The following is a 17,257-nucleotide window of genomic DNA, read 5'->3' as shown; positions in this document are numbered from 1 at the left end:
AGTAATACGAATGCGATGGCAATGCGCTCGCAGGCGAATGCAATTGCGTGCTGCAGTGCAATGCGTGAATATTAATGAACTATGGACATCGCACTAAATCGCGCGTCTCATAAAGAAGTTACCACTGAATAAAGAATTATCACAATATCTTTCTTTCCTTTATGGCGTAATTTATAGTATCGCTGCGCACAGCAGCCGGTCGCTGCTCATCAGAAATAAAGTGCAAAATTTTTGAACACAAACCGCGAATACACTACATTTATTTGCGCATTCACACCAAGCAACTGTATGCTCTCTGTATTTGTGTGCACTGCGCGTGGATGTGAAGAAGCGAAAGATGCTAATGGCGACATAAATAAATCTCACGGAATGTTGCTAGTAGTTGCATTGCTGGCAACTAGACTCCTCGCAGTAGCGTCTAATTACGGCCGTCTAGCACATTTTTCCCAATTAAGGCGCGATGTATATGAAAAACAAACAAAAACGCATGCTAAATAAATTGCTGTCAGAATTGCAGAAATTCAACAGTCGACATAAAATACCGCATTCTGTTCAAAAGCAAGAAAACAAAAAAACAAGAAATTGAGCTGGAAAGTGAAGATATATGCTTGCTAAGTGACGCAAAGCATTTCTTTTTTGTTGACTGGCTGAACCATCATAAAAACCATCTGAACCAGTCCAGATTGGCAGGTATGAGAGAAACTCGATGCCTAAACCAATGAACCAAACGCAGCAACAACTCAAGAGGGTAAAAAATAACGAAAACCCACCATAATAATTGCTTTTCTTATTACCATCGTGTTTATTATAGTAATCAGTTAATCGTCTTAGAAAACAAGAAAAGCTAGTTGCATCACGCCATCGCAGATGACACTTTTTGATTGTTTTCACAATAAAACATTATGCAACCTATCGCTGGCACATCAGATGAGCAACGGCAGCAACACGTGCCTAAAAAATCCACAATCAATTGCTTAACGGAAATTTTGCCTCGAAATTTCCACCGCGCGTCTGTCTCTTCATTTCGTTTCGCAATTCGCAATCAAACGCGCCGATCGGCGAGCGCTGAAATCTCGCAGGGAGTCGTGACCGCCGATTCAATAAAAACATTCGCATCCAATTGTCAATATTTATATTATAACTTTTACCGAGCCGGCTGGGCGGCGTGCGCTATCTGATGCGAAAAACTCATAATCAACTCTACGTAATCATTTCAATCCAGCGCGCGGCCGCGGATGTATCTCCCAATATTGTGCGCACGAACAACACGCAGAAGAATGCCTTCCTTCGTCGAGTAATAACGTGCGACGATCGTCCGCCGAGGAATATGCGCGCTTATCGCCCTTCTCGCGTGCAGAATATCGTCGGATATGAATTTCTGTATTTGTACGGAGAGCGTGCGGCAGCCATCGCCATCCAGGTACCTGGTCACGACACGCGGTGAAATTATATTTCATATAATCCTAGATATAACATGTATATGTAGGAACATCGGTGTAGATCTGAACTAGTTCATTTTCAAATCGTTTCCGAAATGAGAAATTACAAATCATCAATGTTCAGATGAGAAACTTTAGTTATTTTTCGAAATTGCGAAACACACAAAAACGTAAGATTACGAAAAGCAATTAACATTTCGACTTGTACTCCAAAGGCAAGCGCGTACACCTAAATAAGTATACACGAAAGTTGTGCGCATAATTGCACGCAATTAAAATTCTTCTTTGCTGCAAACTTGGGAGAGCAGCACACGTAGTGATTTCGCTTTGGCGGGTTTCAAAACGCCGGGAAGTATTCCAAATATTTTTTAAAAATCTCAATCAACATAAAGTAGTCTAAAGTATAACTAACATCTCAATACTTCTGGAGTCATGACCGTAAATAACTAATTTTCTAACTTGGAACGTCCGCTGACAATGAACGTTTCTAATAAAACTAAGGAAAATAAAAGATTTTTACTCCTAGTCAATTTTTTGCACACTGCACAAGAAAGAAAAGCCATGATTCTTCTATTCCGCGCAATCCTAGTGAAGAGCTTTCTTGTACCACCATAAAAAAGACGTTCCTTCGCTAGCATGCGTGCGAACACCACGGTAAAAAGTTTAATCGGTCAATGCAATTTTTATGAAAACCATCCTGGGAGTCCGCGGCCAGCATGCTCCACTTTATTTTATTGTTGATGCGAGTCAGCCCATCCACTGCAGGTTTCGCGTCGGTCTGACTGCAATATGTGTTTTTGTGTGTTTCTCGTAATTAAATTACAAACCGAGCAACGAGCAGCGCGTCTGCCGCTTATAAAAATGCAGAACGAATTCGCCGGGCGCGCACTGCAGAGACAAAAGGCGCAAGTTTCGCGCGCGAGCATCGGGATGGCATTAATGTGTGTTTTTATAAACGCACACGCAGTGGAAATTAATTCCATTTCGGGGCAATTACGCGCGCGGTGCGTCTCTACACACACAATTTGCAATTTCATGACGGCGCAGCATTGCGAACGTCGCAGAACGCATTATGAACCATTCTGCTGCATTAATGACAATTATTATCTAACAATTAATAAATTAATTGCGTTTTCACTATTTTCACGTAATTGAAGTCTTCCTTGGGCAATTCACATCGGCTACGACATGATTCGAACACGAAATAATGATGTAATCTGTTTTTTTAACGATTTGATACTTCTTTCTTATAACAAAACATTCAGGAGAGAATTGGGGAAAAATATTATCCATTCATGTAAAATAAATATTATAATCGAAGTTTCTGTATGAATCGCATTGATAATAACTGAGTTACGAATGGAAAATGGATTGTCCAATAACGTATAACAGCTTTTAAGCTCATATCCTTGTACTCGCATATATAATTATCATTGTGTACTACTTACAACCTCTGTAACTATCAACAGGAGCGCGAAACAAATGACATTCTCGGTACGATGACAAATCGTACCGCTTGCAGCATAAAATATTCGTGACATTTGTTTAATTAAAACAATTTATCTGAACCAACGTCGTAAAAATGTAGCTCGCATGCGACGTACGTACCGCAATAAGCCGACTGCACTCAAAGAACTACGAAATTGTGCTTTCCTAACGGCGTAATAGGAATCGCAAGCGTACTGAGCGCCGAGCTGCACTGAGACAAAGAAATTGTTAATACTCGTACATATGCGCTGCCGGAGCACCGCTATGCGATGCGAAATTCAATTATGTTTTATGACATTCATTCGCGCTGTCTATTTGTCGCATATGAAATTGCGTCCGTTGCAAAACACACACGAAACATGCCAGCATGAAAACAAGTCGCCCATCATGCAATAACTCCATTGTTGTTGCAGCAAAATTTAATCTAATATCAATAAAATCATGAATAAAAAATGCACGTTTGGGTCATGAGAATATCATGTGACGTTATCAAGTTGCAATGTAAATATTATGATTACCTATTTCAGTTGATACTCACTTAATATTGACCTAGTCTCAGATATCATGTGACTTATGACTGGATGAAAGCCGCGTACAAAGTAAATTTGTGAAACAATCGTGAATGTCTTCCACTCACCAACGGGTCCCGCGCAGAATGTGAATGTGCATGCAATCAAATCAGATATCAAAACGTATATTTATTGCCGCATTGTTCCTGCATTACGGTTGTGTAATATTCCATTATTAAAACCGAATTTGTAGCCCGAAGAGACGAAAAAATGATGCAGAAATAAAAAGCGCCATCGCTAATAACGCACCGGCTTCGGCGAAACCATCGCTCGCTTGGCGCAAAACAATTCACAATTCATTCGTGTCTCGTTATATCCTCGTTATTTCTGCAAATAGCAAATATCGCCGGCTGAATTTACAACGAGCCGCGGCGCACATTTCACATAATCATCAGATATCAATGTTTAGTTATGTGCTTCGTTTGCTGTGCGGCGCAGCCGATGCGTCCCATGCGGAAAACGTAAATATTTTGCCGTTATAGATAAAAACACATGGAAATGTATGTATGTACCGAGTACTACAAGGCGAGGGCGCAGCAACAGGGAAGAAACTCGCTGAAATAAATGGTCAAACGCACAAATAATCCGCTAACAAGCAGCTTTCATTGCGGTCTCCTCGTTTTCCGCGAACACGTCATTATTCATGATAATTGCAGCTGGTCGTAATTGAATTATCGGGGGACGATAATAATATACATTTGTGGAAACACGCGGATGATTCGTATGTTTATCGTATTGTGGGAAAATGTTATTTGAACCGCTAGAAAAAAGACTAAATACTTCTATTATGTCCACATACAAAAAATTAAATTGCATTGTGATTGCAAGAATTATACGCGACTAACAAATATAATTTGCATATATGTACAACCCCAAACCTCAATTACATTCAGTTACACAAGGTTCTAGAAAACAACGGAGAGGAACTCAACTTGGATGCAATCCGCGCCCAGTCGTGCGTATAATCAATGCCTTGATTCCGTATGCAGACAGACATGGGGCTGGAGAGCAGCTCCAAGTGGATCGAGACTTACAAACATTTCGATTGTAAAATGATACATTTTAATGTAACTAGAACAATACGCGCAATAAAATAGCTTCCAAGTGATCCGTGAATAGCCGAGGAGGCTACCTACCTCAACTGTATTAACAAAGTTCACCATTGCGCTAGTTCAAAGTCGGAGAAATAATGCACGAACAAGCCAAACATCCGATAAACGCCGATAAGAAAATATTGTACAAATGGCGGGCGAGCAAAATGCACAACGCGAAATGCGCGCTTCTGCGTGTGCCTTGTGCGCAACCAGCTAAGACGAAGCGAATACCAACCCAGCGACTGAACAAACGAATTAACAGATAACCACGAGCATTAAGCGTGTACACACAACTCTGTTGCACGGTTCCACCTTACAAACAGAAACACATTAATAACACATATTAATAATAAAGTTTATGAGAGCAGCTTTACCATTTTGCTCGAGAATTGTTGTGTTGCGCTTGCATAATCGTGCGCTAGAGCGTTTTATCCTTTTGGCGAGGCAATAAATCACGCCGGCGAAAATCCGATTGACAACGCGTTTAAACACATTTATGCCAATTCAAAGCATTCGCGAGTATTGAATCGTGCAACAATTCCAAGTGGAACCGATTAGAAAACGCAAACGCTAGGTCAAAGCACAAAATGAAAACCTTCGAGTGAGCTGATCCACTAAAGAGATGCGCCTTCACTTGGACTGTTTAACTCTTGGCATTCCGAATAACACAGAAAAAAACACAGTGAAAGTTCGTCCAAAAGTCATGAACCAGACTATTTGGTTTTTCATTTCGCTTCGTTTTGGCGAGCGTTTAATTTCGAGAGCGTTTAAAATTTTCTCTTTATTTTAGCGCAAGTAGTGATTAAGTCTGCGGGTCTCATGGAGTCAAGATCAATCGTTTCGAGGAGTCATTTAATTAAGATTATCTACCGATCTGGCGGGCACTTTCCCAATCCCAATTCCGATCGCTTCACTTTCTCCGTTTCGCCGCCACAAGAGAAGAATTTACTCTCTCGTTCGTTATCTATGCGCGCGCGTAGCGCAAACGTGTTTAGAGCTTTGATTGGAACGTCGTCATTCGTGCATGTGCACTCGCACGAAGCGTTCGCATCCAGCAAATCATCGAGAACGTGCCTTAAACGCATGTTAGCAAACATTCGTAAATGTTTACGATGGAATGATTGAAAGGCCATTCGAGTGTCGAGAAGTTAAAAAATACAACGCCCGACGCGATGAAAACGTAGCGCGTAGTAAAACAAACGAAGCACGTTTGTAATTTAAAATTAATAAGCTTACGCGAAACGGCGAGAGCATGCAAAATTGATGAAGTGCCTTGCTGTGAGCGGTGCTGCGATGCAGTCGTGTTCGAAGGCAGGTAAAGCGCGAATAATTATAATTTTCATTAAACATCAAAGCAAACACACAGCTTGCGCAAAAATTAAACAGCGGATGTAATAAAATCAGAGCTGGGCAAAAATTAAGTGAAGATACAATTAGTATCCTCTGCTTTGAATAACACGCGAGAGATTAAAGACTAAGTATATACTGCCATGGCCGTTAAGCAAAATCATGGAAAAGACCACACAGTGGTTCTGAACTTGGGAAATTTTCAACTTTTGTGATTCATATTTTCGGAAGCAAGGACATGGAATTATCATGATTTATATCAAAATCGTGATGGATCCGAAAACAACTAAATCACCTTAAAGAGCAATTGTTTGAGAAACTATTGTACGTGGTAAAAATCAAAATACAGAATTCGCCATGGTTAAATAAAATATATGCAGTACCTGAAAACATTCCCGATGTTTTGTCCTATATAATATTCTAAAAGCACAATTGTTATTGTTGATTACATACATTCCTGAGACCACAACGTCATGAGTTATATTTTATTTTATTTCTGAAGCATTATGCGTAAAGTTCAAACATTTCCAGCACGATTCACTTCGTATGCGTGCAACAACAATAAAATTGTTGTAAAAATTACGTAATTATAATAATATGTACAGTTACTGCCATGCACAATACGAGCATCTAGAAGTAATAAAATAAAGCTGTTGCCAATGTAGTTATTAGTGGCAAATCAAACATTAATCTGTGATACTTCGCCTAATCAGTAAGTTATAGCCGAGTAATAAACTTAATAATATGTTTATCGGCAAGCAACAAACGAGAAATATTTAGAAAAACAGAACTCGAGGTTATAAGTACCTCATTGGCTGCTCTATTAGAAAATACTAGCGAATAGTGGTATATTTCGTAGATAATTTAATTTATGCCTTGTTGCCCCGGTTGTCGCAGGACATTATTCGTCCATTACAAACGAAAGCGCGCCGCAGTTCCCGACAGCGCACACAATGCAATCAGGAGGCAATATTTCATTGCGACATGCATATTTTCAACTATCGCTGAAACGTTGAAACACTGTGGAACACGCGGCACAACGCGTTGCATCGCGCTCGGACATGTTTTTTGCAATTATAATAACCGAACGTTGACCACTGCCGCGAATGCTGCTCGGCCGGTAACCGCTGCACACGAAGGCGCATAATAAGAAATGTATAAATGTAGAAAAACGATTGCGAACGTTGGTTGGACTTGGCGTATATGTTCGCTGGTGGAGTGCGAGTACCGAGCACAACTAAATGCATTCAGCATCAGTTTTTAATATAATCGCGCGCACAACACGCCACTGCACAAACACACAGCAGACACACACACACACACATATATACAAAATATAGTGAGTGCTGTTTGTTCCATGCACCCATTCTATTGTTCTCTGAAACCTTTTTAGATTAGAATACAAACATATCTTTGGCGACGTGGACCCGCACGCGAAGGTAAAATTGTCTTTCGTTCAAAGCCCGATGGATTTAAACTGCATTAATCCAGCTGCATTGCTACTGAAAACCAGTGAATAGCAAAAAATCTCAGCGGTACATGGTAAACTCTTTTCATAAAAGTTGAAATTGCCTTGGCATCTTACATCTTACCATAAAAAAAACAATTTTATTTATGAGAATTGCAAGCCGAATGATAGAACCCACAATATCACCATTCTTTAAATCAAACAAGCAAAGAAAAAAGTAATGAAGACTTGGCAATTCCACTCTTAATTCTAGGTGGTATTTAAAAGCATATTATGCATTCAAATGGAATGGCAATACAATATGAATTGTAAAACGTTCACACTTTTTGCCAAAGCTTCATACCGATCCGAGTCGAATGACTAATAAATACATCCAGCGTATTTCGTATTATTCTATGTCTATATAAATAAAAATCAACAATATAAAAACCACGCAAAGAAGCACACACGCATAAAGCCAACCATGGATGCAATGTGCAAAGGTTGGGCCCTTGGCAACCATGGTTGTTCGCTGCTGAATGCGTTCCTGAGCCGCGGTCTGAAAGGCGGTAGGGTGGGTGCACCAGTGCCGCACCAGGCACCAGTAGTGCACCATTTCCACTTTTACATTAAAATATTAACGTTCTGTCGAACTTTCCGCCTCTTTTTTAATATTTGATAGAACTGTCGTACTTCTATGAATCATATAGTCGTAAAAAAAACCGACAAATACGCCATCCACATTAGTTTTTAAAGCAAAATTCGTAACGACAATCGTGCACTTCGTTTCGAGTGGCCATTCTAATAAGCGACACGTCGACGGAAAGTTTTCTTAAATCAGTGTAAATCTTTGTTTATATCAATTTCTGTAACCGCTTTTCTAATCAATTGCGTACTATGCACTGTGAAGCATTAATATTACGTTTTATTTAATCTGAATATGCTAATTTAAATCAATAATTGCCATTGGTAAACTACTGGAACTCGAATTCAATGATTTTCCAGTAATATACCATTTGGTCTACAATTGGTGATTTAGCTTTTTGATATATTTTTTTATTTTTTCTCTTACATGTAGGTTTACATAATGCTGCAATAAAATATTATAACAAAAAGAATACCATTATTCACAATGTTCCAGTTGTAGACCAGTGGTTTACTACTGGTAATATCTGTACCAAGAGTTTATTCCTGTAATTGACCACCCACATTTTTGTATACACAATGCTGCCAAAAAGAATGTTTTTTTTTAACTAAAAGGAGGAAGATGAGTTAAAAGCAATTGACGAAATAAGTAAAGGTGCAAATATTAGGGAAATATGTCGAAAATACAACATACCCCACAGTACGATCACAAATAAAATAAAGTAAATATAATAATAAGTAATCATTTTTCCAGAAGTGCTTTTATTGTTTTCTTTTTATTTTGATTTATTTTATATTGTTTGATTCAAGTTAATTCATAAATATTGTGTTATAGTTATGACGCTTGTGTAAGTGATGCGAAATTTTGATAATTATCTAGTTCTTAAATTAGTTAATAACATTATAAGCCCTGTAGCATTTAAGTATTACTTGAAACTTGTAGACTGATGAAAAGTTGTGATGATTATTACATAAAAAAAAGTGGTTCACTATTGGCTCAACGTCTGGTCTACTGCTGGTACAGTCTGGTCAACCTTAGGCACATTGCGATTTTCCACATTTATCGTTAAATAACAAGAAACCTAACAGTTATTAAGAAAATTGGAATAAGCTACATGATTCTATGGTAAACAAAGAGTATGTAGCTCTTTTTTTGCACTGATTGTTGTAATAATTGAGTCACAATATCAAAATTACTTTCAAAATGACGCTTAAATGGTGTATTACTGGTGCAGTCACCCTAATTAGATTTTATGCCAAGCGTTGTTTATAATTACAATAAACAAGCATTTGTCTATAAATAACTTTTGCAATTTGCGAAACAATAGAAGAATAACAAATAGGCGATAATGCTAATGAATAGAAATATTATCGCTATTCCCTTGATTGTTCACAATTTTTCGCAGTTTCGATCGCCATGAATTACAAATCAATATGGAATGTTCAAAAGATACAGCGGGACGTAAAGAAATGAAAGCTATCGAATTGATTTTAGAAAGTTCCACAATCGATGGTAATTACAAAAGACGCGCTCGGATCAAGAGCGCACGCCGACTGATGAATGCGCTCGTTTTTACGTTAGCGCCTTTTTCCGGCGCATTTCTGAATTTAGGTAACCAGAGCGTTGAGTTGAGCGTTAAAGCAAGCGAGGCTATCGCGATTCAAGATCGATTCCGATCTAGTCTAAATAAAATAAGTTTATAATGTATTTATTTGTTAATTGAATGAATTCTGTGTGTAGAATTACCACGTACGGTTTAATTAACAGGCTATTCAAAGCGTTGTTTGCCCAAAATCTCCTAAAAACATATGGTAAATACCGAAAGAACTACGCCATAAATTTATGTGCTTTATTGTGTATTGGCATTTGGCGGCGAGCGCGCAGTTTCGGATCAGATACGCAGATCAAACGTTCGTCGAATTTCGTCTTTCGTCTTGTGCCTACACCTCACCACAATCGAACGCTCGAGTTCCTTTCTTCGGCTCACCTTTTCGAAGACTCGACTTCGCTTTTTGTGCACCTCTCTCAACACGGCCTTTTTTGCTTCTCTGATTTATCAAAGACCGTTAATTATTTTAACGCTCTCAATCGATAAGTAACAGAATAAATAACCAACGGTGCGCTGTGTGTATGTGTATGTGTGTGTGTCTGAATGTGTTCAAACAATGCGGCTATAAATCAAAGAATGATTATACGGTAATGTCGCCGGCTCCGGGCATAGCATAGCGCACACCGCGCGTGTGTTACAATCGCGGACGTCAAAGCATCTTCTCCTGGTTCCTCGCACACCGCACACTCTCGTGGTATACCAACGTGATATCATACTGTCAATCCCTTGTTAAGATTCCCAACGAGACCCGTCGCCTCGACGAGCTGCGAGCTGACCACCGCAAACACAAACACGTAGATATATCCCACAAGCAGCATTCAACTCCTAAAACAGTCGGACTTGAAGAAGCGCACCGCACATCTTCGCCGGTTGGTGTTATTACGAAGAGTACCGGTGACGGTGTGTATAAGTACCTCACGCGCACGTCCATACTCTGCATCTTCTTCAAATCGTGTCCGTACCTGCGCGTTAAGTGTATGGTATGGTGTACGATGCTAGGCCGCGTAGCACAACTTTCGGGCCGGTTGGTCGGATCGTCGTGATCGCTCACATATAATTATCGAAAGAATAAACGAAAAACAAACATGCGAGCCAGTGCATGCGTCCCACTAACAACCTCAGCACTCCCATCAACACCATGTACTTATAAAATCTCAGGATTTAATATAAAATGACCCAAGTGCGCTGGCCATCAATGGCGTGCAACAAAAACGTATTCGACAAACGCTGGAAATTAGAACTAGCACTAGATGCGCCACAACTCATCACGAGCTATTGACGTGTCTCATGGTAATTTCATCAAACATTTTTTGTTCGCCTAGGCAAACCACGAAAGAGAGATTACCACGCAATCCAAGCCGCCGACTTGGACTTGGAAAAGATATGATGAGGTAAATGAAAAATTGTTCTTGTTGGCAGTTGGTGCTGGTATAGTTGGTTGTTGCAATCGGGCACGTCGAAGGGAGAAAAAACGCGCTTTGCTCGTCGGCGGACGGAGGACGCGGTCTGCGTGTTTGTAATTTGTGACGTTCTGTGACCGCGCTCGACTATAACTCGCTCCGAGGTTGGCGTGGCGTCGACTGCTCAAAACCGGTAGCCATTAAACAATCTCTCGAAGATCGTGCGTAAAAAACGTTCAGTTATATCTCGGTTAAATAAGGAGATAACAATGAGGCGCGACGCAGGCCCAATGTACGCGTACGAATGCGACCGCCAATGCCAGTTTGTCTCCAACAAGAGGAATACCGTGAATAAAGCGCACATCGACCGCAGGATGCAATTCGCTGGAATTCTTCGCAAGTCGTCATTGCTGATTCAATACGGCTGGCAACTTTGTAAAATCTGCTCGCGTCCAGAATCGAAGCCAATGTCAGCGCATATAATAAAGTTGTAAATTTGTTATAACACATTCGCAACAAAGTAACGCAAGCGAGATGGTTGGTGCTGGCGCGAGTAAATGTTTATACTCGCAGCGCCTGCCTGTGTGGTATTGACCCCTAACAGTCGAATTCCAGCATTACGCATAAATCAATCCGTCATCATCAATCATGCATTCGTATACGCGTGTGTCGGTATCGGTCTCCAATGGTGTGCGCCCGTAGTGCACATCTATCTCGCTATCTATAAAGCGATACCACGCATCCAACAACCAACATAACGAATGTAGGAAAACTCGAAAGTACCGACACTTGCGAGTGCATGCAGTAAAAGGATATGCAAGGCGCACTACGAACTTGGTGTATGATTCATTCGATTCGTTGCCGTTTCCGGCATTCGCCCTAAACGCTCGATTCAGCCGTGAAACAACATTCGCGGGCTTGAATTTATCGTCTGATAAGATTACGCAATTTTTGAGATTTGCCAAATGCAAAAGGAGAAAACTGAGATTAGGTATTGTGTTGACTAAGTCAATACCAAACAATACCAAGAAACAAGAAATAAGAAAACTCCTGATAATTCCAAGTTTAATTGGAATTTAAAATTTAAAAACCTATGCGTTTGCGCTTCATAGTACCTTTAATATGCAGGTACAGTTAGAAGTGAATGTTTACCAAAACAAGCAAAATGCGATAAAGTTATGGCACGTTGTGTTAAGCAATTTGCGAGCAAAACGGTCGCACGTGCTTACCCGCTGTGCACCCAGCTTGTAGGTGGCAGCGACCTGACTCCCAGCTAACCAACCAGAGAAAGTGAATTTTTACCATTGAACCAAACCACCAGAACACAAACAGCAAGAAAAAAACTGCAAGCCTTATGGCTTTCCAAAGCAATCTATTACACTACGCTTCCTATCTATGACTTGGTCTGCTATCTTATATCATACACCAAGCCTATGCACTCGAATGTTTGCTTTTCGCAATGCTCCCAGTAATTATGTTGTGAGTGGTTCTTAGTTGATTTGTCGGCTTTGTCCCGGCTTCATGCTTCGTGCCTCGTACTTTCCGCATGAGGCATGAATCAAAACGCATGTGGCTGCAACATTATGCCTACTGTTTGTGTAAATAGGTAACGTGCGCGACCAGCCACCATCAGCTAAATTCGCGTGCATTCAAATTCAAATGCACTCGACTGTGATAGTTGAGAACTTCAGGCGGGCAGCAGGAGTGTTAACAGACGGGCGCGCGATTTATGCTCAACGATTTATTCATCGCTCCAAGATTATGAGCATTACTCCCATTATATTGAATTTGTAAACCTGTTCGCAAGTTATTTACTGTACATATTACATAATTAAGATCGTCTAGTGCAATTTTGGCGCATGGTAAATGCAAATTTTTTGAGGTAGAAAAAAGTTAACTATAGAAGCGTGATGATGCGCTCTGCGTACATGCTGTTCATGTTCAAGTTCTTCAAGAACGCTGCGAAGAATTTAGATAGGATAGATAAACGTAAACATGCAAAGCGATTATTAATTACTTTCGATCCACCCGGACGACAAGCATGACCGGAGCGGAGCCGGCCAGCTCATCGTCGTGTGCGCATTCTTTCAAGCTCCGTCCGATCATCGTTTTTTGCAATTAACGTGATTAAATTGAAATAGTGCAAATGCCTCCCAGCGCTGCTGCCAGCGTCCAAGCTCGAGCACTTTTTCAGCAGTCGTTCAGCAGTTGCATTTTTTGCCAGCAGTGTTCCGCTCGGATGTCTAACGCTCGCAGAGATTAGCAAAAAATTCGTTAAACTATGAAGGAACGGTTGTTTCAGCTGTTTTATATCGATGGCACCGTTTTGCTTCGCTGCTACTGAAGAACGCGCGCGCACAACCGCCGAGATTGCAACTTGTTGCTGTTTGCACTCGCAGTTATGCGAATGATTGCCGCCGATCGACAAAAGCACAGCAACAGGAGCGTCGGAACAAACGAATACTTTGCTCTAGTTACGCCGCCGACAACGCAAAGAAATGCGCCTAATTGTTGTGTTCGCAAGCGGCTTTTTGTAGCAATTGTTGTCATTGTCAAGCTTCGCAAAGCGCTGATAGGAAGTTATGGGACGATTGTGGCAACGAACGAGCATGACGATTAAAGAAACCTGTAAAGAATGCTAGTAATCTCTGAATAATCTATTATGGAAAATGAAAAGTTCATATACGCCTCCGTAAACGGCCGCGCGCGGCGAGATACGAATTCGACTGCAACCGACGGTTGCAGTATCGTATTCGCCTTCATCCGGCCGAGATGTGAACGGAATGAGAGGCATTTGTTTCTTAAAGCGACCGGTAATACTGCCCTGCAGGGCCAGAACATGTTGCATTCGGAATGGCATTCGTAAACGGTTTCGAGCGGCCAATAATTTAGCTCCGAATTGGTGCAATTTGAATGCGCAATGAGACACTTCTCAAATAAGTAAATACTTTTATTACATGCATGCAAGCCAGCGAGCCGGGGCCATGACAACAGTTGTACTACGCCGACGACGATGGCGAAACACTTTATGTCTGCGAAGCGACATACGGGAATGTCCCTGTGCTCGGAGCCCGTTCGAGTTCGGTTCAAATGGCCTATTCGAAGAGTCAATGTGACGATTACACATACAATGTGTCCGCGTGTGTGGGAACACACCTCACGTAGAGCACACGTTGGTGTTGGTGGCTGCTTGTAATTTTTACCTCTTTTTGTCGTCGCAGCGCACGTCGTGTGCCCGAAGAACTTCGAAGAGCCGCGCGGTTATGGTGGCATCGAGTGTAATAAATTGACCGTAATTTGTTGCCTCGCTCCTCTCTGGCCGGCGCGCATAAAAGCCAGACGCCGTATTCCTACGTAGGTGTCTTATTGTTTCATTCTATGACTACTTCCATTTGACAAATTACGATAATATATGTATATTTGCAAAACGCAGTAAATACAAACGATTGAAATCCCATTAAGGGTTCCTCAAGATGGTACCACAGATTGTAAGAGATGCCATAACCAAACACGCCAGCAAACTCACAGAAAGCGATAACATCTTACCCGGCGCCACAAGACTACATACAAGATTTTTGAAAATTTTCAAGTTCTTCAGTTGACCATAAAACAAAAATATACCTCTCAGGTCCATCCCTTTGCAATCAGTCCAAGAATCAAAGGGTATTAACTGTTCACAACCATAAAAACATAAACCTATTAAACTCATCTAAAAACTAATTTTGTATTATTAAAAGAACAAGTATCTAATCAGTGGGAATATTGGATTACCTCACAGAAACGTCATAAATTAAAAGAAACATGAAGATTTTGATTGATATTGACCTGTGGAATTTCAGCGTGTAGATTTTCACGTCGTCTGCGGACATAACGGCACACGGAAAAAGCGAACAACCGTCCGGTGTTTTGTTTTGTAAGTAGGCGCGCGTATTGTAAAGTAGGTAAACTGCGAGTACACAATGTAAAACCGCCAACGACTCGCAGCGCGCAGCGCATTATAGCCGAACGGAATTTGAGCAGAAAATTTAAAATTTACTGTGACAAATGATGGAATGATTGTTGTTTTTATCAGATTATTATTGCTCGTGCGAAGGTGCTACGTGCTCTTTCATACGACGCGTCGCATTTGCTCGCGCCGCCGCCGCCGTTTCCCATCGGTGACTTCGAGACTCCCATTCGCCCATCGCCCATTCGTCTCGCTTCTGTTTTATTATTTTCGTCAGGTATTAAGTGCGCACACAATGCGGAGCGTCGTCGGGTAAGTGATATTATTCACAATCAGATGCATGCACGCTTCCAAGACAATGTAGTGCGGCGATCATGCAAACGCCGCCATCGCTTGAGTGTAATATTCGTATTGTGCATATTTAACACGCCGGAATAATTACGAGCCGTCGCGGTTTAATTACGATTAAGTCGAACGAAACAATAGCAAGCGTCATGCATCGCCAAAAGAGTGCAAACAAGGATGCGTCACAAGACACCTCTTAGATCATACTGACATTTGTTTGAATAAGAAACGTCTGAAATAGTTTATAACGGTTCGCGCAAGTTGAACAACTTCTAAATTTGCAAGTAATATCTGGGGTAATAACCGTGCCGCAATAATGAAAAACGAAAATTGCATTCTGACTTCACACTTCTTCTGCGGGCGTAATCAGGCTAGTAGTATTCAATTCGCTGGTCTCGCCTGGCACCGACAAACTGTTAACATTTTCCAATGATTGCACCGTCGCTTTTTTCGCAAGACCTCCCAGGCCACGACGACGTGCTCACGGCACACTGCGCTGCGCACACTCTTTCCGCTCTCGCCGGAATATTACTTATCAATTTGTGCGCAAATTACAGTCATCATTGTTGCATTATAAATACTGCTCCAGTGCCCGGGTCTGGGTGTAATAGCAATATTTTAATGTAGAGTGTACGCCGAGTAGTCGTTACGTTGTTAGCGCATCTCGTCAGCGGGCGTCAGGCGGCGTGATTAACCGAAGTAGCTGTAAATTCGCTTTTTGTAAATTATGATTGTTTGCTGTGGCCCGCGCGCACGAGCTGCGAGGGCGGCGGAATGGTGTGAATCGATTTTCGATTCGGAGCCAAATGTACTGTTACGATTCCGGCAAATGCATTTAATTGCGCGCCATTCGCACGTAGTGTTCGCACATTGTTCCGCTTGCTCGGAATGCAAACTGACCGTGGATGGAGAGCCAAGAATGGAGCCATATCGAACCCCACAATCCTATGTGTATCATGTACTTCACAACGGTACCCAACAGACTTGGAGAAACGTTTACAGTTTGTTGTTGCAGTATGCAACTTCCAACTTGGTAAATCAAAATCAATCCAATTCCACAAGTATTCCCAAAGATCCGCAGACATATAGTGCCCAGCATGCAATTGCCATTTCACTGCTGGCAAACTAAGCAAATCAGCGAATCATAGCAGGCCTGCCAAGTCGCACGAATGTTTGTGTTATACATAATCGTAACTAGTAGTTGAATATGTAATATAATATTATGTACGTTTCGTGGGCCGCAGCGTACAATGTTCATTTATATTCCTGGTGAAGCTCAACGGTTCCATCAACCCAGCAAGCTGGTGGCAAGCGATGCAAACACAAACTGCATTCCGAATCAAGCGTGGGGCATGAAAATTGGCCAAGCCAACTTTGATTAAACAGTTGCAGGCACAAGTAGTCACAAAGCAAACAATTTCAACAATTTCTTCAAATTGTATTTTTCACTCCCCGGAAGTACAGAAATTGACATTTGATCAAACCCAAAATTGAATTCCAAATCACCCTTTTGCTAATGTAGAAATAATGACATCTCATGATTACAAACTTCATGTTCCCTTTTTTTTAATACGTTCGTTGGGCATTTCCTCCGCGGATGGTGCACTCTGTAAATGTTTGATTTATATTCTGATTAGGTTTTGACCAAATTCGTAAAATGAAACCAGCAAAGTGGTAAAAAAGGCGAACGCAACGGTTTCTCGTAAACGGTGCGGCCCGCCCGTGCTGGCGCAGGCTATTATTTTTTGATAATGCCCTCCCGTGTGTTGTACATCATTATTACCGAGACAGAGCTCGACTGGGCCGAACATACAACGCACTTGTGCACTGTTCTGAGACTGACAAAAAAAACAACGTTCGGCCAGCAACGAGCGGTGCGCGAAACGAGCGCGGAATCTTAATTGAATTGAAGAAATTCCATCCTACA

The 17,257-nt window shown here is 41.3% G+C and overlaps 1 protein-coding gene across 1 annotated transcript in view; it reads right to left on the bottom strand.

Annotated features, from left to right (window-relative positions):
* Su(var)3-3 (lysine-specific histone demethylase Su(var)3-3) overlaps positions 1-17,257 on the bottom strand; it is a 146,371-nt gene that overhangs the window by 86,331 nt on the left and 42,783 nt on the right. The window lies entirely within an intron of this gene.

This window comes from Atheta coriaria, unplaced genomic scaffold (assembly GCF_025399875.1).
Source record: "Atheta coriaria isolate IRGN ID8LTWV9N9 unplaced genomic scaffold, Caltech_Dcor_3.1 hic_scaffold_4_pilon, whole genome shotgun sequence".
NCBI lineage: Eukaryota > Metazoa > Arthropoda > Insecta > Coleoptera > Staphylinidae > Dalotia > Dalotia coriaria.
The sequence above is the reverse complement of the archived record's forward strand: the minus strand, read 5'-3'. Positions and strand labels throughout refer to the sequence as shown.